Source organism: Trachypithecus francoisi, unplaced genomic scaffold, assembly GCF_009764315.1.
Source record: "Trachypithecus francoisi isolate TF-2019V2 unplaced genomic scaffold, Tfra_2.0 Lachesis_group0, whole genome shotgun sequence".
Taxonomy (NCBI): domain Eukaryota; kingdom Metazoa; phylum Chordata; class Mammalia; order Primates; family Cercopithecidae; genus Trachypithecus; species Trachypithecus francoisi.
In genome coordinates this window covers 81,665,088-81,687,710 of record NW_022681453.1, presented here as the reverse complement: position 1 = coordinate 81,687,710, position 22,623 = coordinate 81,665,088, and the positions used below count along the sequence as shown (strand labels likewise).

The 22,623-nt window shown below is 40.0% G+C and overlaps 1 protein-coding gene across 17 annotated transcripts in view; it reads left to right on the top strand.

The window, feature by feature from the left end:
- Window positions 1-7,204: 7,204 nt before the first annotated feature.
- Window positions 7,205-22,623, top strand: part of BBX (BBX high mobility group box domain containing) — a 276,188-nt gene continuing 260,769 nt past the window's right edge. For 6 of the 17 annotated variants that reach the window (XM_033211380.1, XM_033211384.1, XM_033211392.1 and 3 more), the window contains exons 1-2: window positions 7,226-7,376; window positions 10,595-10,674. The gene's annotated coding sequence lies outside the window, so the exon portion shown is untranslated. Of the gene's footprint in view, window positions 7,377-7,496; window positions 7,521-7,768; window positions 7,920-9,614; window positions 9,760-10,594; window positions 10,675-22,623 lie in introns of those variants that run through there. The other 11 variants (XM_033211393.1, XM_033211391.1, XM_033211390.1 and 8 more) reach the window with 8 other exon arrangements.

The following is a 22,623-nucleotide window of genomic DNA, read 5'->3' as shown; positions in this document are numbered from 1 at the left end:
CAATGCTTTTAAAAACGACTTGGAAAAACGTAAAGAAGCCATGAAATCTGTGAATGAACCAAGATGCTGAGATCAATAGCAAATGTGTTGAATAAAATGATTATATACAAAAAGATGTTGGCAAAGTGGAATTATGGGCTGAATCTCATCGGCTAAAAAAAAAAAGAAAAAGAAAATGAAAGGAAAACTAATGTTTATTGTGTGCTTCTTACATGGCAAGAACTATTTTAAGTATTTTACATATATTATTTAATTCTTATAATAAACTTAAGAGGTACATTATTATTATCTCTTTTTTATATGAGAAACCGAAGCAAAGGGAAGTTATATAATTTGTCCAAGTTTACAAAGTTAGTAAGTGTAGGATCCAAATACTGACCCATCTTGGTATAACTCCAAAAACTCAGCTCTTAATCACTGTACAATACCAAGGTTAAAAAGGCTTATGCCTCAATATGTCCCAAATAAATGATACAATACAGAATGGAGGAGACATGGCTTAACAGCCCACGTTTTAAAAACTTTTTTTGTTTTTGAGAACAAGCACAATACGGGCCAGCAGAGTGATTTGTAACAAAGTGACTGCCAAAAAAACATGCTCTATCTCAAGCTGCATTAATAGAAATATTGTATTAAGGAGCCACGGTCATGCTGTTCTGCACACTGCCTCAGCTCCCACCTGCTCTGTACATCACACATCAAGGAGCACAACCACAAAGACAACAGGCAGGGTTTGAGAGACCAAGAATCAACACTGGTCCCTAGGAAGAAGTTTTAAGGACCTGGGACTATTAGCTTGGAAAATGCACAACTCAAGTCAGGGGGCAGTCATGATAGCTGTCTTCATATACATATATCAAGTGCCACATGGAAGAGGGATTAGACTGTTTTTTTGTGGTCTCAAGGGGGTAGAAAAAGAAACAATGTGAAACTTAAAAGGAGAGAAATGATGTTAAAATACCAGAAAGAACTTTGTAGTGGTCAAAACTGTCAGAAGATGAAATAGACTGTCTTGGCAAGAAGGGAGTTCCCAGGATCTGGATGTGTCATAGCAGAAGTTCCTTGCTGGGGATGTTGTTGAAGCTTCTAATGGGACGATGGCTAGAAGGGCCTCTCTGATAACACTAAAGCATACTGATTTGATGATCAACTCCATTAGTGTAAAATCATTGTCCACTTAGAGACCTATTCTTATAGTACGATCCTTAAGTGTCTCCCTGGCCACTCCCCTCTTCCTTCCTCCAAAAAAAAAAAAAAAAGTGGACAGCTTCCAGAATGAGGAGTCTAGGACCTTTGTATTAACCCAACTCTGTTACTAGCTTTATAATATTAAAGGAATCATTTAACCTTTCCTTGCTTTAATTTTTTTCATTTTAAAAAGAAAGTCCCTCTATCTGTCTCACCTACCTCATCTGGATTTTAGTGAGTATGCTAGGCTGTCTCATGTAAAAGTGCTTTAGAAAATTAAAACAACATACAAGCATAATTTCTAATGTCTACAATGTAAGTTCTGTTTACCATATATCTGGGACCCCCCAACCTTTTCTGACACTTCTTTTATCCTTGGATTCTCTCTGAGCTTCCTCAGAATTTATGGTATTTTTGTTTGTCTTTTTCATTTATTTTACAAATCTTTGTTGTTACTCTTACATGTCAGGCAATTTAATAGTTACTGTTCTAGCCACTGTTGGAAAACAAAACCTTGAAGGAGACAACATTTTCCTCAAGGTGTTTGCCATCAAATAAAGATCTCTACCAATACATACATAACATAATGCAAGGCAAGATATTTGAATGCCTTAAGAATAATATACATAAAATGCTATAAAATGTCACAGGAGAGTGGGAATTCAAAGATGTTTGGCCCCAAGAATCACCCTAGGAAAGTAGGGTATTCTCCTCTTTCTTTCTTATCCCCAAGTCTTCTGGGACACAATAGAAGCTGGTTCTCTTCAAGATTATGAATTCTGGCATTGGTGCTAAGAAGTGGTCCAACTAACCAAGCTCTAATTTGTACTGCCTTTGCATTGGCCTGAGGAGAAAGGTATGATTTTCCCTATTTATTTTCCTATAGAAAGAGATAAAACACTTTTTCCTATAGAAAGAGAAAAAACACCGAAGCTCAGCAAGGTCAAGTACAAGTCATAAATTGTTATGTAAGGCAGACCCTCATCATTGTAACTATCTGGAGTTTCAGTGCACAAAACAAGGCCTGTTTCAAAGAGTGATTTATTACAAGTTTGCTTTTTTAGGTGCTTAATAATGCCCACCCAATAAGATGTTTGCTTTATCCTGGGATCAGGCTGACATCTCTTTTATGTGCAGAGGCGGTGGAGTTGGCAGAGTGTAGGTTAAAAGGAAATTGCAAACATTGGGCAAGTAAGTTGTAACAGGTTCCATTTGATATGATAGTTAAGTCCTAGAACACTTTCTTTTTTTTTTTCTTTCTTTCTTTTTTTTTTTGAGACGGAGTCTCGCTCTGTCGCCCAGGCTGGAGTGCAGTGGCCGGACCTCAGCTCACTGCAAGCTCTGCCTCCCAGGTTCACGCCATTCTCCTGCCTCAGCCTCCCGAGTAGCTGGGACTACAGGCGCCCGCCACCTCGCCCGGCTAGTTTTTTGTATTTTTTTTAGTAGAGACGGGGTTTCACCGTGTTAGCCAGAATGGTCTCGATCTCCTGACCTCGTGATCCGCCCGTCTAGGCCTCCCAAAGTGCTGAGATTACAGGCTTGAGCCACCGCACCCGGCCAAGAACACTTTCTATAAAGCATCTGTCATTGGTTTGTCTGTGTGGAAAGATAAACACAAACAATACTGATTGAACCTTTAGTATGTTCCAGGCTGATGCATTTTGTATATATTGTTTCAATTATGATTATTCACATTTGATAAACAAGGAAACTGAGTCAGAGTGATTAAGGAATTTTTCCAGTTACCCAGCTAGAAAGTGGCAAAATCAGGGCCGGGCGCGGTGGCTCATGCCTGTAATCCCAGCACTTTGGGAGGCCGAGGCGGGTGGATCACGAGGTCAAGAGATGGAGACCATCCTGGTCAACATGATGAAATCCCGTCTGTACTAAAAATACAAAAATTAGCCGGGCATGGTGTCATGCGCCTGTAATCCCAGCTACTCAGGAGGCTGAGGCAGAGGAATCGCTTGAACCTGGGAGGCAGAGGTGGCAGTGAGTGGAGATCGCACCACTGCACTCCAGCCTGGTGACAGAGCGAGACTCCGTCTCGGAAAAAAAAAAAAAAAAAAAGAAGTCACATATGAATAAAGAAATAAATTGTTATGTGTAGACATACATTTAAACAATATATGCATTTGTTTATACACATTTAAACACACACTTAAATTTACTTTCCCAAAATTATTTTACGTCACAAAAAAATGGCCCATATAAAATTTAGAAAACAGACAAAACCATGAGAAGGAGAAGTAGGATAGTCATGTGAGTTTAGTCTGTGATTGGTCATCAAACGTGAAAACAAGAAGGGAACAGGGTCGTCCCTTTTTAATGCCATTTTGCCCAAGTAACCAACCATCGTTTTTATTTTCATAACCCTATATTATAAAAATTAAGTAAACTCCATGAAAGCCATGATTTTTCCTGATATATTTTAAATTTCAAATATAACTAGCATTTAAAATTTCTTGATATTTATTCTCAAATGAGGTAACAAACACTTTAAAAGTACTTCCAAAATGGTAAAATACTACATTAAAGTTAGCTCTAAGCTTCCTTTCCTTACTCAGTACTGAGGCCCTATGGATCACACAGGAGAAAGGAATTCTATTCTATCCCTTCTTCTAGGAGCAGGCAATTTTCCTTTCCTGGCATCCGACATGCACAAGAGCACATAGAACCCTCTCAATAAATATTCTGCCAAAGAATATTGAAAAATGGCTTATGCTAGAACATGAAGTCCAATGGAAATATACTGCCAATATATAATATGTATTTTAAAAAGTGTCATTCTCTCAATCTGAAGGCCTGTGAATCTACCAATTTTCTAGTAGCAGTAATAACTTACAGGAAGTCACTGCAAAACACTTTATGCTCTTCTGCATCAGTCTTGGTCAGTTAGTACCTTGCACTGTCAGAGGTGTCCAAACTGGAATGCAAAGTCCTGGGGCATGTGCTAGGCCTCTGTCATAGGAATCCACACTTCTATGGACTATGGAAGAAATTAAACTCTTATTTATTTTTTATCTCATGCTTTTAAATTTTGTTTTTGTAAATATATGATTTATAATAATAAATAATATATCTATGCAATGGTGCATTTTTTTTTTCTTTTTTGATTGAGATAGTGTCTCTCTATCTTGATCAGGCTGGTCTCAAACTGTTGGTCTTGAACCCTGGCCTCAAGCAATCCTCTTGCCTTGGCCTTCCAAAGCGCTGGGATTACAGGTGTGAGCCACGACGCCTGGCCCAGTGGTGAATTTTTAATGTGTACGTGAATATACATATTGAGACTACATGCTCAAACATTTGACTGATAGGAGTGTGTGATCTAAAAGTTTGAAGACTGTAACTCTAAATAATTCTGCTAAGGTAAGTGTAATTCAACAAAAATATCTTGTGCCCATAAAAATATGAAGAATGTTTTCCTGTGGTTGGAGGCTGGGGATAAGAGTGGGGAGTAGGCTAGTCTTTTCTATTTTTCACAAAATAGTTCTACTAGCAAATAATGCACAAGGCCTCTCTCTGCCATTAAATGTAGCAACTCTGTTGACTTTTTTTCCTTTTCAAAAAGGAGCACAATGAAATACTAAGAAAGTTTTTTTGGTTTTCCCTCCAATTCCCTCTTGTCTCTGAAGTTCATGATTTGGAGGGAAGGGTTGTCAAATTACTCAAAACCTGGGCTGGGTATTAAAAGTCCTAGGTTTAAGTTCCTTCTTCACTGTCATTCTGTGCAACATGGAGCAGGCTATATAACTTGTCCCTGACTCATTTCTCCTATGGGTAAACTAGAGATAATAATACTTACCGCTGACCTCAGAGCAGTGTAGTGTGGATAAAGAACATTTTGTTCTTTGTGTCAACTAAATGAAACTGCCATTAATATATATATATATTTTTAGACAGAGTCTCGCCCTGTCCCCCAGGCAGGAGTGCAATGGTGCGGTCTCGACTCACTGCAACCTCCACCTCCTGGGTTCTAGTGATTCTCCTGCCTCAGCCTCCTGAGTAGCTGGGATTATAGGTGCCCACCACTACATTCGGCTAATTTTTGTATTTTTGTTAGAGACTGGGTTTCACTGTGTTGGTCAGGCTGGTCTTGAACTCCTGACCTCAGGTCATCCACCCGCCTCCACCCCCCAAAGTGCTGGGATTACAGGCGTGAGCCACCGTGTCCACCCCTAATATAAACTTTGATATTATCTGCTTAAAATGCTGTGATTGGCTGGGTGCCATGGCTCATGCCTATAATCCCAACACTTTGGGAGGCGAGGCAGGTGGATCACCTGAGGTCAGGAGTTTGAGACCAGTCTGACCAACATGGTGAAACTCCATCTCTACAAAAATACAAAAATTAGCCGGGCATGATGGCAGGTGCCTGTAATCCCAGCTTACTTGGGAGGCTGAGGCAGGAGAATCTCTTGAACCCGGGAGGTGGAGGTTGCAGTGAGCTGAGATCACGCCATTGCACTCCAGCCTGGGCTACAGGGTGAGACTTCATTTCAAAAATAAAATAATAAAAAATGCTGTGATTTTTATATACTTTTTGTTTTAAAAATGATTTTTCTTAAAAAATAAACATCACATTTCTAAATACTACTTTGTTTGCTGAACTTTTTAAACTTTTCTGATTTTGTTTCTCTTTCTCCCTCTTACACAGGAGTGCTCGTATGCCCACACACACTCTTTTAACAACTTTATGGATGTGAGAGAAAAACCTTAAGACAGCATCAAGGAAATAAAAGGGGAATTGAAATAAGTTCTCTTAGTTAGGTTTTCTTTAAGTTTTAAAGCTACATACCTAGGCCATAAAATAGTATTTGTTTATGTAATCTCCAAAATGTTTGTATTTAAGAATAATTCACCGACTCTTAAAATGGAAGGAACCCTAAGAAAACATCTAGGCCTAAGATACTGCCTGACACATAGTAGATGCTGAATAAACATTTAATTGAGGGAATCTGGAAAAGCTTCTTATTTTAATCTTAAAAATCAAAACCAAGTCTGAGCACGAGAGAGTTTAAGTAACTTGCTCAAGATTGCTCAGCTTGTTAAAGAGTTTAATCTACAATTTATTCCTTCTAATTTCCAGCTTTGACTTCTTTCCACCAACCTGTTGACTTATCTATATTGAACTGTCTGATACAATCTGCCGAGGCTGCATCGTTGAAAAACAATCAGAAAGACCAGTCCTGAGGTTCATCATCTCCAAAAGTCATACAACATATGATGTTCACATGAGATGTGAAATACGTAAAGAATCATATATTTTTATGTATAATATGCAAAATATAAATCTTGTATATACTGAATCAAAGGTCTGTTTTGAAGGCTAAGAGTCAATAGCCAATCTTCCAAGACTTATTTTACCCAATAGCACAGTTTGCATGTCCACACAGGGGATGGCAGTCTACTGACCAGCTAAAAGTTGTTTGGCTATTTCAGCAAAATGTTTATCTTTGTTTGTGTGTTGTTATATTGATTTTTTTGAATTTACCTACGAATGAGGCATTAACAATCTCAATGCATTAGAGTCCTAATAAACTTACCTTGCACTATTTTGGCCTATGTGATAGCTAACCCATTGACAGAAGAAATCCAAGGTGATAAAAGCCTTTCTTGGTCACTTGTTAGCCGGGTCAGGCTGTAAAATCGTAACACAATGCAGGCCTCTTCCATGGGGCACCAAAAGGCAGCGATGAAAAACCCCCCTCACTTCCATATCCAGTGGAGTTGTAGTTTATTACCATAACCCTCCCAAGTCAAAAGGACACCAGTTTCAAGCCTTGCAACTTGGTGCAGACAGGGGATTTCCCCTTTACCCCACTCTGCTGGGCCTCTCTACCTGTCCTCTCCTACTGTCTACAGGTCCCGAACATTAGAAAATAGAAAATGTGATGATCTTTGTGTGTCTCTGTAAAATGTGTGTATGTGTGCGTGTGTTTGGGTGTAACGGGCCTCTTGTTTGGCTGAGCGGCCTGTCCGTCACGGCGCGGGCCAATGGCAGGCTGCCTTATATAAAATGAGTGTTTTCAGTCTCTCCGGGTTGCATGTACTGTATGTGGAGCAGTGTACAGTGAAGCGAAGGCAGAGCGGCTCCGCGAGCTCCTCTCCACTTTCCCATAGAGAAACCCTGACTGACCGCTGAGGGCTAGCTACACACACGCCCTCACGCCCGGCGAGCCCGCGAGGTAGGCGCCCCCCATCCCCAGCCCTCCCTGGGCGCACTCCCCTCACTTTCTGTTTTCCTACTCACTTGCGAGCCGCCGGGCTGCAGCCCCAAGGACTCCGCGGCAGGAGCAGCGGCGGCGGCGGCGGCGCGGCGGCGGCAGCCGGTAGGGTGGACTTGAGGAAGACGGAGGGAACCCCGGGAGTCCGGAGCCGCCGCCAGCCGGCCCGCTCCCTGGGCACTTTCCCCCTCCGCCAAAACTTTGGGTCGGGAGAGGTCGGGGGCGAGGGTCGCGGCGGCCAAGCTGGCTGGGGCCGGGGGGCGGGGGGCGCGGAGGCAGTGCCCTGCGAGCGGGAGGCTGGGGGCCGGGCTGGGGAGTACTAGGCCAGCCGGTGCCAGGCTGCGTTTGCAACCAGCACCTCTCGGCACACAGGCAGCGCCGCCCGAGAGGGGCACGGGAGCCGGGGCGCGGGCTGGAGCGGCCCCAGGAAAACAACAACAGAGCCCTCACGCCGGCGGGCGGCTCGTGGCCGCCCGGGGAGCCCCAAACTTCATCTCGGCGAAAGTACGTGGAGCCCTGCCTGGTCTCGGCTGCCGGGGAGGTGGGGCCTGGGGAGCAGGGGCAGTGGAGGAAGGTACGGGGAGCCAGCCTTCGGTGGATTTATTGAACATTTCGTGTGCGTTGGTGACCGGGAACAGCAGCCCAGTTGCTCGTTCATCTGGAGAGTTGGGATTTGGGTGTTCCGGCCCCGCAGATCAGTGCCCTCTCAACCCCCACCCCTACCCAAATGCGCGGCGAGTAGAGAAAGTGCTGTTTTAGTGCCAGAGTAGCCTGGAGGAAGAATAGGGGGAGAGGGGGAAGAGGGCGAGGGAGAAGGGGAGAGAGAAGAGGGAGGGAAGGGGGGGAGAGAGGGAGACAGAGAGAGAGGGAGAGAGAGAGAGAACGGGAGGGAAGAGAGGAGGGGGAAGAGGAGGAGGGAGGCTGTGTCAGGATTTTGCTTGAATGTGGGATTATGTTGTGTCAATAAGTTTAAGGTGGAGAGAGCGAGGCTGAGGGTGGTGGTGGAGGGAGGGGAGGAGGAAGGCCTTGGCCGTTTAAAGTCTTATTTCTGAAGGTAAGTTACGGCTTTGCCTGGTCGCGATGACAGAAAACTTGCAGATCCTTTATCCGAGGATGGGGTCGATGCCTCTGGAAAGAGCTCCCCAGCCCTCTTAAGCCACACTCATGTTACACTGTTATTTGCTGCGATCCGGGTCGCTAGTAAATTACAGAAATCAGACTCGAGGTTTCTTTTCCTCCTCCACCTCGTCTCGCTCACTCACCCTCAGAAATTTATTATCATATTTTATTTATTTTTTGGTATTGTATGAAACTTAACGTAACTGAGACCGAACCCGAGTCCTGTAATTTACAAGGACCCTGAATCCCAGAATCTGGAACACGTTTATGTGTGAAATAGCCGCGATCATTTCTGCTAAATGAGGAAGGTAAAACGAAACGATGCAAAAAGCTAAGACACAACATGTACGACAGAGTGGGGGGGGAGAGGGAGAGACAGAGAGAAGCTATTTTTTGCTTTCCTTTCTGTAGGAAGGAAAATAAAGCGTGCATTCCCCTTCCTTCCCGGTGTGTAGGGTCTAGTCAATATTTTAACTGTCTGTGGACAAATTAGTCCAGGTGGATCTTGTTGAAAAGTTTCGCGAGGTGGGGTGGAGGTGGGGGGGGGGCGAAGGGGAAGGTGGGTGGAGGTTGTGGGGGATGGGGACGGAGCGAGCTCTGCCTCTGCTAATGGTCATTGGCCTGGGGCTTTGAAACCATTGCCTGTCCTGCTAATGACACGTCCAGTTCTCTTCTCCCGGCCGCGGACGCCGGGCTGCCGTTCCCGGGGTGGCTGACTGGGACTGGGGTACTTTACCCGCGCGGGGAGGGGCGTTCTTCGCTATCTCCTGGGGTTGCCCACTCGCGGCGTGGGGGCCCCCACGCTGCCCCCCGCCCCTGCGCGCCGCCGCCACCTCTGCTCGCGCGACTTTTGTAGGCAGCCGGCGGCCGAGGGGCGCGGGGGGTCCCCAGCGCGGACGTCCCCGCGCGGCCACACCGAGCCCGGCCCCACGCGCTCTGCGCCGCGCGGTCCAAGCCCGGAATGGCAGCGCCGGGCCGGGCGCTGGCGGTGCCTCCCTGGGGGGCAGCGGAGGCAGAGGCAGTGGCGGCGGGATCTTCGCCGGGGCCCGCGGGAGGAGGAGGAGGAGAAGGAGAAGGAGGAGGGGAAGAAGGAGGAAGAGGAGGAGAGGGAGGCGTTTTCTGCCCAGACCGCCGCCAGTTCGAGCAGGCACGGGCACGGGGACACCCCACTCGTTGCTCCTCCGTTATGGAAAGGTGTTTAGCAGACTTTTACTCCCGGAGTGTGGTATTTGCACTTCATTTTTCCTCCCCCCTCTTTCCCAAAGCAAGATGGACTCTATTCCCTTTCTCTTTCTCCCTCTGCCTCTGCCTCTGTCTTGTCAGCCTTTAAGATCGACATTTTGTACTAAGATGCAAACTTGATGGTGACCAGCAACAAAGCCGGGGTGGGATCCCTCGCTCTCTTCCTCCCTCCTTGTTTCCTAGCTCCCCCCACCCCGACCTCGCAGACCTGGTGGCCCTGCACTTGCCGCTGTGGGCTTTGGCGAATGTGTTTTCCCCGGTTGGTTCCTATCTCCAATCTGGGGATTGTGACCCGGACTGGGTGTTTGGGAGACGGCTGTGGCCGCCCAGGTCTGAAAGGCTGAGGGCTTCGATACCTGGACCCGCTGCCGCCGCGGTGGCACCTCCCGCCGGCTCCTGGGCAAGGCGAGGCTTGGGCTGCCTATCGATCCCTGTGATTTGGTTACTGGTATATTTGTCCTGGGGGTGGTGATCACTTGTGCAAGTTGATGAATGATCGCGGTGTGGGTTTTGCGTTTGCAGAATGGATCAACTTTCTGCTTTGTACATATGGGGAGTAGGAAGCGAGGGTGCTGGAGATACCCTAGAATGCCAGTTGGGCTGTCCCCCAGCCTCTGCCCTTTGAATACGGGGAGCTTCTTTGCCTTCTGTTCCCTCAGTTCTCCAGTGTCGGGGGGTGGTAGAGAAAGGGGAGGGTTTAGTGGGAGCTGGACTCCTGGGTTTTGGTACCCTTTCTTCATAGATGTTACAGGACTTGGGACTGTGCTATTGTAAGGCCCTACCATACTGATGATGTACCTTTATTTGATACTTTATAGGTCACTATCATATGACAAAGGCTTTGCTGCAGTTCAGCAGTTCATCTTCCTCCCTGTGTACTTTCCATTCGCCTTCCTGGGTAAGTATGCAAACTCTTCATACAGGGAAGCTGGATGACAATTAGTAATGACATAAGGGTCTTTATCGTTCACATAGGAAGATGCTTTATTGGGGTTACAGCACCCCAGAAACCTTGTCTCACTTGAGTTTCCCACAGTATAAGTCAGTTTATAATTCTTAGTGTTTAGAATTCAGCTGTGAGTTATTATTAAGATAGTAAATGTTCATTTTGTGTTTATCTACAAGTAATTGTCGTTTCAAAACTTATTTTCAAATAGGCATTTTAATTTATAATGAAATTTTACATAGCATTGAAGGTCTAGTAAATTTAATGCTAGACAATACTATAGGAAGATTGCAGTGTATGAGTGGAGGGAATTATTAAAAACCCAAGGAAGCATTGTGCAGAAGGCCTCTCTAATTATAGTGACTGACATTTGCTTACTCTCTCTCAAGTTCTCTTTCTTGAGTAACCTGTGGTGTTTGTAACAGTTACTTTTGGGGTGGGGAAAGGTGGGGTTGGTAGTATAGTAAATCTAGTGTTTAGGGCACTAGTTTGATTCAAAATTGATCATAATTTCTTTCAAAACTTACATGTTTGGAGAAATTAGGAACAATTCGGTAGCCTGTAAATCTAATAAACAATGACTGAGATCTGTCGTTAAGTGCCTTTTTCAGATATATGACTCCCAAGTAGAAAAATCTGCAAAATATGTGTGGGACAGTAAGTGTGTGGAAAATTTGTGAGAGGTAACAGTGTGGATAAGAACTGAGGGTTTATAGAGCATTTGAAAGCAGCACAGTGAGCCTAATCTGCAGAAAACCACCTTGTAAGTTTCCCCCACCATTGTAAAGGAACACCCCAGGTACTCTGAGTTGTTGATGTTTGGAAACTAGTACTAAATTGTGTAAATCAGCTGTAGTGCTGTGTAATATTACCATAGTGAATTTAGAGATTGTATTTTATAAATGAAAATGAACTTACTTTTTCATGAAAGAAAGTTTGGAGACCTCATCTATGGCGTTTCCTGGATTGCTGAGATACAGCGTACATTAACAAAATTCTTGTCTTAGTATTAAGGGTATAAAATTGTTGTCTTAGTATTGAGTTAGAGGACTAGACCTTTCTGGTAGCGTCCATCTGGTAACAAAATATACTTTTGTATTATTGAGGACTGTAGATAATCTGTGTAAGTTTTGCATCGAACATTTAGACAATCTAGAGGACTTTAGATAATCTGTATATGTTTTTCATCGAACTTTTTTTATGGAATATAAATATTGCATTACTGCTTATAATTAGGTGGTTTGTTCGGTTAACTCAGAATACGTCACATACATAGCAGGCCAATCGGAATGGTCAAAATGAGAAGGTTCTGTAAGATGAATTTAGTGCACACTGAAATACATGGATTTCATTGTCTTTGAGTTTTTTTTAAAGCTTGTTTGAAAAGTTTCATTTTTGGCAAGAGTATTCAAAATGCATTCCTGATTACTAAAGAACACCACATTTATGCTGCTAAACACATTATTTTGTTCATTGCAACATTTTCATTCATAAAAGTTCGTTGCAAACTTTTAATATTACTCCTTTCCCCATGGAAATGTATTTGACCAATTCAAAAATTAATATGCGAGGTTAGTAATGTTGAGAATAAAAGTCTGATAAGTGCTTGTATTTCTTTGAGATATCAAGTGACTGCTTCATTAAAACAATATTTTCAAGAACAGTCTTGGACTTTGAAGTCAGTGAAGTAGTTCTGATAGTGTAAATCTTGTAATAGTGATCTAAAAAAGTCATTTTGACAATAAATTGCCAGTTATTGGCATCTAAAATGTATTTGATTTGAGGCTTACTTATCAAAATAAGAATTTAAAGTTTTTGCTTCTCCATTTCCAAGTGTTTCCAAACTTCCCATTTTATTATTCTGCATGTCTCTGTTAGGTTCTGAAACTGAAGCCTTAATTTGCATTCACATTTAATGCTAGCTATTGAAAAGGTGGCTCATCTATATTGTTTCCTAGTGTTACCTCTTTGGAGGTACTGAGGCAGTTTTAGGAAAAACCTTTCTCTAGAGAGTTAGATACTTGTTAAAATTTGCAATTTTTGAAACATTAAAAAAAGTATCTTGATCTTTGTATCCATTTTTTTTTAAGTTCAAGGTATATGAGTTTTTTAGATAACTACTTTTAACAGATTTTGAAAATTGTATATATAGCACCTTTGACCTTTAACCTTATAGATCTGATTTTTATACTTAATCTATTGAAACAGATTCATGTAGACATTGAATTTAGAACATATCTTTGAATGAAAATGAGGATGCACATATGATTATGATTGGCCTCTGCTGTAAGTAACTATGTAGTTGATAAGTTTTCTGTATGTTGTAAAAATAAAGAATAGGTCTGAAGATGTGCAACGCATGAAAATCTAACTCAGTAGCTAAAATATTTATAAAGCCATACTTTTCAGTAAAATTACAGGCAATTTCTAATTATTAGTCATTAGCCTATTAACAGTATATGTTTTCCTACATTTCATAAAGAACATGGGTAAAAGCAAGGGCTACATTTTTAAGTAGATCTTGTCATTAATTTCAATTACTTTTATATTAAAAATCTTTAATAGAAATAATAAAGGCTTCATCTCTCTATACTACTAAAAAAAAACCTTTGAGAACAGTTCCATTACAGATGGGCCTTTTTGCTGTACTACAGGAAGTCCCTGAAATCATTATTAGTGTCTTACAAAAGTATACAAAGTGTTTACAATTGTTACATCAGATGCTCCAAATCACTAAATATAGGCATTAATTTTAACATATTACATTACCACCAACGTGGCATACCTGTGCTTTAAGATTTAACCTTAAGCAGGTGCTTAACTTAAGAGGAAGATGCTTTTCTTGAACTTGTACCTTGAAGTCCATCTCATTATTTAACATTTCACCATTGAGGGTACCTTTTGAAATGGGCCTGAGTGGTATCTCTCCTGTATTTTTTGTCAGATTCCTTGTTGTCACTATGAAATGAAAACAAACTCAACTTTACTAAAGACATTGTAATCTTACTGCTTTGTTTTTATCATGTGTCTCAGGGAAATCAGATGCAGGCAGTCCTCAGTACACTGAACAACACTGCTATGAAGGGAATAGGTAAAAAGAAAGACTGAGACTGAATGGAGGCTCTTCCAGCTTGAAGATTCTGTGACTGTCATTCAGTCACTGGGTGTTGTACTACCTCAAGGGCAGTCATCACATACTGTGTCTAATTGTTGATATTTCTGTATTTTAAGTCATACCTGTGGAAAGCACTTTTTGATTACAACTTTGCTCAAAGTTCACATGTGATATTGTCTTTTAGAAGGCAATTATATTTCCTTGAAATGCCAGTACATCATTTTAAAACTATACAGATATACCCAGAAAATCCTCATGTATTAATGGGGATTGTTTTCATTTTTGTTTCCTTTCAAGGAAACAGGTAAGAACTGAAATAAGTGCCAATTATGTGAGAGAATGCAAAAGAAGCAAGCCAGTAAAGAATTTCATCTAAAAGTATATATAAATAGAAGATGAGAGAATGAAAGACTTAAAAGATTAAATATAGACCATGAAACACTGGTATTACCAAATGTACCAAAATATAAACTTAATAAGTTAAAATATGTAAGTCAGTTTGAGACTCTAGGTAGTGAAATAACTTCAGATAATGAGAAGGTTTGTATAAAATACGAAGTAACAGCTAGGTGTGGTGACTCACACCTGTAATCCTAGCACTTTGGGAGGCGGAGACCAGTGGATCACCTGAGGTCAGAAGTTTGAGACCAGCCTGGCCAACATGGTGAAACCTTGTCTTTACTAAAAATACAAAAATTAGCCAGGTGTAGTGGTGGGCACCTGTAATCCCAGCTACTTGGGAGGCTGAGGCAGGAGAATCCCTTGAACCCAGGAGGCAGAAGTTGCAATGAGCTGAGATTGCGCTACAGTACTCCAGCCTGGGCGACAGAGCAGGACTCTGTCTCCAAAACAAAATGAAACAAAAAACAAAACCAAAAAAACCCCACAAAGTAACAGTTAATGAGAATGAATTGGATTTTATGAAATCTTAAAAAATTAAAAATATTTGAAAATGTTCATTAAATAATTATAGCAATAGTTAAACATGGTCCTCAGATGAAAAGTTCAGGGAATAAAACAGAAACTCCTGGAGCGGAATAACTGAACTCCTAAAAGCAACATACAAGGTTGCATCTTTTGTAATAGGAATAATTAAAAGGCCAATAACTTACTTTAAAGGAGAAATAAGAATGGGGATAAAAATTATTCAAAACAGCTGTATTTCTTAAATACTTTTGACTGAGGTATAGTATAAAAAATACATTTAACATCCCAATCCACATAAAAGAACTGAAACAAGTTTCTTGAAACAGGACAAAGTGCAGTGCCCTCTGATATTTTCTGTTCCCAACTGATCTTTATAAATCCAGTATGTTTCAAGCCATTTTATTAAGCAAAAAATACTAGATATTATCTACTAAATTGATTTCATGACTTATAGTTTGAAAAACACTGGCCTAGAGTACTTGCTTGCTTTCTTAGAAATGGAGGTCTCTAGGCCTCATCCTTTGATATTCTCATTCAGTGTTTCTAGGGTGGTGCCACGGAATTTAGATTTTAGCACATATAGCAGGTGATTCTAAAGCAAGCAGGAGGTCCTCCGACTGACTGAGAAACCTTGATATGAAGGACAGATGGCCCAAGACTATAGGGGTCATGTTCTGAATGTGGGGCTGAAGTTCATTGACTTATAAGGTGTCTTCCATCTTCACCATTCTTTGGCTGTATTTCAGTGTGTTTGCAATACTGAGAAGGTCTTCATCACCCTCTGTAGATGCTCCTGTAGTAGAAGTGGTAGTACAAGGAACAGAGGACTTGCCACCAAAGGGCTCTAGGTTCCGCTCCTGCTGCCTCTATTGCTTATTAGCTGGGGGACTCTGAGCATGTTACCTCACATCCCTTAAACTTTCATTCTCATATGTGCACAATGGATATGGTAATATTTACCATGCAATAATACAGGGATTACACAAGACGGTAATGAATGTAGGACCCTTATTCACAGTTAGCACTCAATATATAGTCTCTGTTTTTATAATTACATCTCATCTCACCCTATCCTCCACTGTTTGAAATTTCTGAAAGGCTTTTAGTTTTTGTTTTTGTTTTTCTCTAAAATGATTCTCACCTCTAGTTATCATGAAACATTGGTATGTTTTTAACTAGACATGAGGTGCTGGACAAGTAATTTGTTAGGGAAGGAAATAGTAAGAGTAACCAGAAGGAGAAAAGCCAAGCACAGCTGAGGCATGCCACGATTAAGTACGGTGCTCCTTCAGGTTTGGGGAATGATTTTCCCACCTCTTTGGAAAGGTAGAGTATGGGACTAGAAAACAGCTCTTTTCATATTTCAAGGTAGTTAGTTGTCAGCACAGGGCATTCTCTCTGGTGACTGATAGATATTAGAATGTCTTAGAGTATCAGTTCTTAAACTTTCTTCCATCAAGACACATGTGTAATCCCAGCCCTTTGGGAGGCCGAGGAAGGAGGATTGCTTGAGCTTAGGAGTTTAACACCAACCTGGGCAACATAGTGAGACTTTGCCTTTACTAAAAAGAAAAATAAATTAGCTGGGGGTGGTGGTGTGTACCTATAGTCCCAGGTACTCGGAGGCTGAGGCAGGAGGATCACTTGAGCCCACACGGTCGAGGCTACAATGAGCCGTGACCATGCCACTGCTCTCCAGGCTGGGTGAAAGAGCAAGGTCCTGTCTCAAAAGAACCAAAACAAAAACACGTGACCAATGTTCACATATGAAACATTATGATCTCCCCTGGTTAACAGACAGGTAAACTATGCTGTGGGTTTTATAGGTAGTTCACAGTGTGATAAAGCCACTCCTTTGTAAGAAAAAGTCAAGAAATCATATCAAATTGCAAGCAAGAGTGGTGTTATCTTAATGAAAACTTTGAATATACTTAATATACACATGGAAAATTGTAAATTGTGGTACTTCAATTGTTCTAATTGGGGCACTCCTCATAAACAAGTAAAACTTACCCTTGTGTCAAGGCATGGGGGTTGAGAAGTGTTACATAGGTAGTGCTTAGCAAATTGCATTTCACCAAATAGGCACTTGAAAATAGGGGCAAGCTAAGGAGAAGATAAATGGGGAATACTTTAAATCCCTGAAATCTCAAACAATGTGAAAACCAAAAGCTAGGGAAATGTAAAGAAAGCACAGAAGACTACAGGTATCAGGGTTTTCAAACGGTACTGTCTTACTCAGATATACGTTGATACAAAAATTTGTTGACGTAGTCTCAACAATCATTAAATTTGTTTAAATAAATTAAAATTAAGTGACTCTGGTATTTCCTAATTTTTAAGGTTATATTTGCCAGAAACATCTTCCCACTTTGCTAAATTTTAATTTGCCATACATTTTTGATCTCCAGTAAATTAATAAGCTCTGCATATTTTGAAAACGCCTTTGTTCTTTGATGTAGTAGTATTGGAAATAGATTCACAATCTTTTATCTAAAAAGCTTGAAAAACTAAAAGTTTTTTTTTTTTTTTCCTTCAAAAGTGTGACATCAAAACTCATTTGGTACCAAAACCTAACCCAGACCGTCATGGGATGTTTAAAGTAGTTTTCAAGCCCGCTTAGAATATTCACATATTTTGCTGGAAATATGAATATTGATTCATTGTGTGATATTATCCTAGATCTAACTAGGAATGTTATGTAATATGTGCTATAGGTACCATTTTGCCTTTTTAAACCCCACAAAATTCTGAATCCTGAAGCATATCAGGACCTAAGGGTTTTAAATAAGGGATTGTGATCCTATTGCATTAACTTCCTTGGTTGGTAGAGTGAAATTATCTGATATTACTAACCACTTAACCCAGTGAAAAATTATTTTGCTAACTTTGATCACTGATCATTGAACAATTTAAGTTCCTTGCCAGCTAACAAATGATGAAAGATTTTTTAACGTTATATATTACCTCAATCAAACTGTCTGCTGAAATCCTGTGGCTCCAAATGTACAGGTGTAAGGCATGAGGATATAGTCAGGTAAGGAAACTGGTAGTCATTGACATCATTTGTACCGTCTAAGTTGAGCCAAGTTAAAGGCTTCTAGGTAAGGAAAGCTTAAATCCATGCAGAACCTGGTTAGTTCACATTTCATTGAACCTTTTATGTTCCCTTTTGATGTGATGATTCCTTTGTTGTTGTTTTTAGTTTTATTAAACAGACACACACTAAAATCTGCATAACATTTGAAACCTGTACCATGTTGAAAAATGTTTCATATGTAATGTTGAATGAAATTCAGGCTACTTTCATTAATGGTTTATTGTTATTAGAGGTTATATTTCCTTTATTATATTGCTACCTGCCCATTTTTTTTCCATCTATCAGGAAAATAAAAATAGGAAGTGTTTTCTGTGATTTAGTCTGTTCTCAGGTGAGAATATTTTTAGGTTATATTGTTTTATAGAGGTTCTAGATACCTTTATTTTCAACAATTAATTATGAAATGTTCAGATCTTGCCTTTTAATTTCCTATAAAACTACTTTAGAAAAATGATAAATATGTCATGGGGAAGAGTCTATATGGCACTGTAGGAACAAAGTAATAACTTTATCTGGTTTGTTATGGTAAGACTTAATTCAGTCTTCATTTGATATAGACTGGAACTGTTAATGCTAAAGAATTGTTTATTGATAGGACTTTCATTATTTACATGACTACATTCCTTGGTGTAGGAAAGCCACAGATTAAGTAATTCAGAGGGAGTCTTATTAGCAATGCTGATTCTTTTAATATTAAAAATGCTGACTTGTTTTTCAGCTTTTGGTGCACCTCTCAAAACTCACCCAAGTGTAGAGTTCTCATGGACTGCAGAGGGAATGTGGTGGAGCATGGAACAAAATGAGAAAATAATTCTTTACATCCAGCTGTCAGACTTTGATTATCTTTTGAGTTACTGAAATTATCATTTTCTTCCCTTCCAGGTTTCCCTTCCTTCCTTTTCCTCCCTCCTTCTCTTCTCCTTCCTCTCTCTCATCTCTTTTTTTCCTCTCCCAGTCTATTATATTTGGTAATATGCATCTGTGATACTGCATAAAAATATTTTAGAATAGGGAATAGGGAGTTGAGTTTTCCTTTTTTAAAACACCTTTGTTTGAGTTTAAAGATCAATTTGTAGTTTTTGAATCCTTTTGGTATTTATGACTACCTATATAAAAATTGTTGATAAATGAGCTTCAGACTTATACACATCTCTACATATGAAAGTGTCAGTTAGGAAGGGATTATAAGGAACCTTTAGCAGGGCTCTGTGAAATAAAGGCACCTGTTGTTTTTATGAAATAATGGAAATAAACTCCTTATCCAAACATTTTCAGTTTCAGGTTGATAGAACGACTACATAGTTTCATTTAAACTTCAGGAAAGTAGAATGCAGTTTTTAGAAGTTTCCCAGAGAGTATTTTACACTGGGAGGAAGGGAGAAAGATAATCTGGACTAAGGCCTGCCTTATGAGGCTCAGTTTTGTTTTTATTACTTTATTTTTCACAACAACTTTCTGATGATAAATACTCAATTTTAATGACGAGGAAACTAAAACTCAGGTTGAATAACTTGTCTGAGGTCGCACAGCTAGTAAGTGGTCACGCCAGGCTTAGACTGCCTGTCTGCAGTGCCACAATCTCCTGAGGCTTTTTCTGTATTTACCTGCCATTAGGGCTACATTCCAAGAAGTTAAAAATGAAAGGTTTGGGACAACTTTTAGTTAAGAATTCTCCCCAATTTTTTTTTTTCTCCTAGAAGAGAAGTCTTCATTTTCAAGTAATAAGATTGAAACTCTGTACTTTATCACTTGTAAGGAAAGTTAGGTGAAAAATTCTCTGACCTGGGGCTTGCAAATTTTCATCTGTAAGATCATTGTCAAAGACTAAACATTTGTTTATAAACTTAGTATATATTTGATGTTTAGTCAGTTTTGTTTCTAGTTGGTATATCTAGTATAGAAATGTCTATGGCAGCTGTTATTTTTAATATTTATTAATTCCTCTGGTATATCAGTAGAAATTATTTGTTCTTTCATGAGAAGTTGAGTCTTCCTAGCTGAATATATCGTTTGTGCTGTGGTCCTTTTTTTTTTTTTTTTGAGACAGAGTCTTACTCTATTGCCCAGGCTGGAGTGCAGTGGCACAGTCTCTGCTCACTGCAACCTCTGCCTTCTTGGTTCAAGCAATTCTTGTGCCTCAGTATCCCAAGTAGCTGAGATTACAGGTGCGGGTCACCACGTCTGCCTAATTTTCATGTTAATATTTTTAGTAGAGACAAGATTTTGCCCTTTTGGCCAGGCAGGTCTTCAACTCCTGGCCTCAAGTGATCAACCTGCCTCAGCCTCCCAAAGTGCTGGGATTACAGGCGTGAGCCACCACGCCCAGCCTGTGCTCTGTGTTTTTAAATATTTAATCAGTGAATATATTTTACTAAAGGAATTAACAGTATAACATGCATAGTGTTATAAAATGGTTACTTCTGACATTTGCTTTGAAAGACAATTCCATATTAGTAGAAAAATTAATAAGCAGATTCATGGCCTTCACTTCAGAGTGCCTGATCAAACATGAATCAGATATAGGGTCAGTCAGCAGTTCTAATTCATCAGTTTAGGAAGTGATTTAAGGGTGCTTTTAACTTCACCTAAGGAACTTATTTCTGCTGTGCTAAGTGGAAGAGATTTCATAAATTATACTTTTGTATATGAGTAGCCAAACATTTTGAAAATACAGCATAACATGTTGCTTTTTTGTACTAAGAGCCCTATTCATCTGAAATTAAAATCTTTTATCTTTGCAAATTCAGCAAAGTCAGAGCCTAATTCAGATATGGAAGATTAAAAGTTTGTCTTTTTTTAAAACTGGCTTCTCTTTTTCCCTGATCCATGAAACATGGAAATAGGATGTCTATTTTAGCAAAGTAGCTTTTGTGGATCATGATCTTACTAAGAGTGTGCTCTTCTTGCATTATTCTAGCTGAATAACGCTTTTCCGAAGGTGCTGGTCTTCCGTTTTGTGTTTCATTCCCCCCCAGAAAAACACCATTCACATTGGTTGGTAAACTGAAATTAGTTTAAACTTTATGTCATTTGACACCTTTCTTTCTGCTTTTCTTGGGTGATATTCGAAGAACATTTTCCAAATTAAATAATTAGGTCAAGTGTTGGTTGGTGAGGCTAGGGTAGCAGAAACTATTACCAATTTTTTTGGCTTTCATCGATTGAGTGCCTACAGAATGTTGGTGCTTGACCTAGACTTTGGAGATATAAAGATGAATGTGGAACAACCCTTGTCCTCAAAGCAAACATGTTCTACTGGCTGGAAAAGGCTAGTTGATGTAAATATCTATCATATAAATTAATCTGTGCTAATTGTTTTAATAGATATGGTATGAAATAGTGCTGAGTAAATATCTGAAAAACTGGCCAGTTCCAGCATAGGAGGTAGACCTTGAAATATGGGACGAGTTTCTTACTGTGGCATTGTGTTTGCCCATTAAGTTTGTAAAACTAATTTGGCCTAAGCATTATAGTGAATTTTTAAAAATCAGACTTCTAACAATAATTTCATTTTTATTTAAATAGTAGTTCATCCTTTTGGCTTCTGATATTTTAAAAAGCCACTGACATTTTTTGGATAAAGCTTTAAACTTATATTAAAATTATATTTCAGTGAAGTGTTTTGGACTTCCTTTTTATTTATTGCTGTTAACATCACAATGTGTAAAGACAACATGATTGATTGAACCAATGAGAATTGTTCAGCTATATAACATCCGAAAGAGCATTGTACACATACCAAATAATGTTAAAAGCACACTTAATAGATGATAGTAAGTTTAAGCTAGATGTACAGAGGTCCAAACCATATGCCAATAAAAATATTACAAACTACTATAGCTGATACTTTTAGTTAAATAAATTATACTAATTGGGAGTATATTAATAAGAGTTATAGCCCAACATGGGATTCCAAAAAGGTGAAAATGTGTTTTCCTATCTTGAGGACTAATAGATTACAAATTATGCTCAAAGCTTCCATCAAGCAGTTTTTAGGTTTTCCAGGATGTCTTCAGCGTGTGCTTACAGTTGTGTTTTGTCTTGTGGTTTAGTAAGCCATGGCCTGGAGAACACCCATGAGTTTGATCAGTCTTCTCTTTTATGCATAGTGATCTAGTTATACCTCAGAATGTATGTGTTTTCACTCAGTTTTATTTGTGGCCCTTAGTTGACTGGTCACTTCTGGACATCAGCCCGGTTTAGATTAAAACTTTGTTTCTGAAATATTGTGTTCAGTGTTCCAGATGCCAGTGTGCTTTAATAACAAATACATTCATATGTGAAATCATAAAGAAGAAGCTGACCTGGGAAGAAATTTTTCAAAGCTCTCTTCAGTAATAACTCCAATGTTTACATTAAAGCAGCAAAGAGAAACAGAGACACATGGAATAGTAACTGTGAGTCTTCCTTCCGTTCTTTGTCTTGGGGCTGTTTGACATCATGGAAGCACAACCATTCCCATCTTGTTATGTACCGGTCTTCATGGTAATAAGAACTTCTTTTTAAGTTTTGCATGTGGACATGCATTCTTATCTCCTTGGGTGTAATACATGCTTAGACCCAGAGAACATGTTCAGGTTATCATAAGACTAGGGTTTTTTTTTATGTTAATAATTTTCTACAGATAATCTCTGCATGAGTGATGCAAATTCGTACAAATTTTTTTGTAGTTTTCCAAAAATCAGTCTTGAGGAATGGGATCACACATGAGCACAGAGTTACGCATTTGAGGACCTGGTCTCACGTATATGGTGATGTG